Below are 2,735 nucleotides of genomic sequence, written 5' to 3' on the forward strand. Positions count from 1 at the left end.
GTCGAGGCGGTTGGATCACCTGAGGTCAGGAGTTCAAGACCAGCCTGGCCAAGGTGGTGAAAACCCGTCTCTACTGAAAATACAAAAATTAGCCGGGTATGGTGGCGCATGCCTGTAGTCCCAGCTACTCAGGAGGCTGAGGCAGGAGAATCGCTTGAATCCAGGAGGTGGAGGTTGCAGTGAGCCGAGATTGTGTCACTGCACTCCAGCCTGGGTGACAGAGTGAGACTCTGTCTCAAAAAAAAAAAAAAAAAGTTATAAATTTCCTTTTTAGCGCTGCTTTAAATGATTCCCACACTTTTTATATGTGTGGGAATATGCTTTCATTTTCATGCCTTTCAAAATATTTTCTTATTTCACTTGTGATTTTTTTATTGGTGTCAGATAATATATTTTAGAAATTAATCCTTTAAATTGTATTAAGACTTGTTTTATGGACCCAATATGGTCTATCTTGATAAATTCTCCGTGTACACTTGAAAAGAATGTTTATTCTGCAGTTGTTGAGTGAGTGTTTTATAAATGCCAATTAATTTAAGTAGTTAGTAGTGTTGTTCAAGTTTCATGCATCCTTACTGGTTTTCTTCCCACATATTTTAACAATTATTGAGAGAGGAGTGTTGAAGTTTATAACTGTAATTGTGTCCGTTTCTTCTACTTCTACCAGTGTTTGCTTCATGTATTTTGAAGCTCTGTGAGCACTGTTGTGTTTTCTGATCCATTTCCCATTATGATCCCCAATATGAAATCTACTTTGTATAATATTAATACAGCCAATTCTCTTACTTTTGCTTAATGCTTGCATGACATTCTTTTACTTTTTTGTAACATTTTGGGGAATGTTTTGTTATTCTTTTTTTTTAACCTGTCCATGTCTTTATATTTAAAGTCAGTTTCTTATAGACAACATACATATAGTTAGGTCTTACTTTTTTTATCCAATCTGACAATCTTTTAATGGACTGTCTAGACCACTTACATTCAGTAGAATTATTGATATAGTTGAGTTTTAATTTACCATATTGATATTTGTTTTCCCTTTGTCCCATCTATTTTATGTTTTCTTTTTCCTTTGTTCCTTTATTCATTCATATTAATCAAATTTTTTTAGATTCTATTTTCTCTCCACTATTGGCTTACTAGCAATTCTTCTTTTTTATGGTTTCTTTTTAGTGGTTGCTCCAGGGTTTACAATATTTAACTAATCACAGCCTACTTTCAGATAACATTATATGATTTCACATGACATGTAAGAAACTTACAACAGCATACTTTCATTCTGCTCCTCCTGTCCTCTGTGTCATTGTTGTAATATATTTTACTTCTATGTAGGTAATGAAATCCACAGACTTTGTTATGTTTGCTTTAAATAGTCAAATATCTTTTAAAGAGATTAAGTAGGAAAAAAATGTTTTTACATTTGCCATTTCCAGTGTTCTTTATTACACTGTGTGAATTAAAATTTTTACAAGTTATTTTCTTTCTGCCTGAAGAGGTTCCTTTAACATTTCTGCAGTTCTGCTGGTGATGCAATAGTTGCTCTCATTTTACTAGGAACATCTTTCTTTTTCATTTTCTTTTTTGGTACAATATGGTTACATTTATAATATTGGAACATGTATGTTTAAAAATGCATGGAGTACTTGCTTCAGCAGCACATATACTAAAATTGGAATAATACAGACAAAATTGGCTTGGCCCCTGCACAAGGATGACACACAAATTCAAGAAGAGTTCCACATTTTTGTATTTAATGCACTCACCTGTGCACTTAAAAATAGTAGATTTTATGTTATATATATTTTACCTCAATAAAAAACATAGACATGGGTCTAGAAATACACATATAAAACTGTTAATATTGGCTTACTCCTTGGAAGAGGAGATGGGAGTGAAAGATAACTTTTAGGATTTAACTCCAATTTTTAAACTTTTGTTTGGAAATTATTTTAAACACAAAAAATTTGCAGGAGTTTACTCCGATTACCCCATTTGCTTCACCATTCTCAATCTCTTTTTATATATACATTAAAAATACATCATCTATATCTGCATATGTATTTGTGTATAAACTAGATATATGTATATATATTTATGAACCATTTGAGGGGAAAATACTCAGCATATTTCCTAAAAATAGGGATTCTCCTTTATAACCACAGTACAATTAACAAATAGAGTACATTTAGTTACTTTTTCTTTTTTCTTTTCTTTTTTTTTTTTTTTTGAGAGGAAGTTTTGTTCTTGTTTTCCAGGCTGGAGTGCAATGGTGCAATCTTGGCTCACTGCAACCTCCCGGGTTCAAGCGATGGTCCTGCCTCAGCATCCTAAGTAGCTGGGATTACAAGCATGCACCACCATGCCCGGCTAATTTTGTATTTTTAATAGAGACGGGGTTTCTCCATGTTGGTCAGTCTGGTCTCGAACTCCCGACCTCAGGTGATCCGCCCACCTCGGCCTCCAAAAGTGCTGGGATTACAGGCATGAGCCACCATGCCCGGCCACTTTTTCTTTTTTTAATTGACAAGTAAAAATTGTATATGTATTATGGTGTACAACATGATGTTTTGATATGTGTATATACATTGTGAAATGGCTAAAGTCATTTTGCGTATGCATTACCTCACATACTTTTTTGTGGTGAGAATACTTAAAATCTCTTAACAATTTTCAAGTATACAATATATTGTTATAAACTATAGTCATCTTGATGTTCAGTAGATCTCTTGAACTCA

At 33.6% G+C, this 2,735-nt stretch overlaps 1 non-coding gene across 1 annotated transcript; it reads left to right on the forward strand.

Annotated features, from left to right (window-relative positions):
* Positions 1-1,639: 1,639 nt before the first annotated feature.
* LOC112204739 (U6 spliceosomal RNA) lies at positions 1,640-1,746 on the forward strand. Its single transcript, XR_002938389.1, has one exon. It is a non-coding gene; the product is annotated as a U6 spliceosomal RNA (small nuclear RNA).
* The last annotated feature ends 989 nt before the right edge of the window (positions 1,747-2,735 follow it).

This window comes from Pan troglodytes, chromosome 8 (assembly GCF_028858775.2).
Source record: "Pan troglodytes isolate AG18354 chromosome 8, NHGRI_mPanTro3-v2.0_pri, whole genome shotgun sequence".
NCBI lineage: Eukaryota > Metazoa > Chordata > Mammalia > Primates > Hominidae > Pan > Pan troglodytes.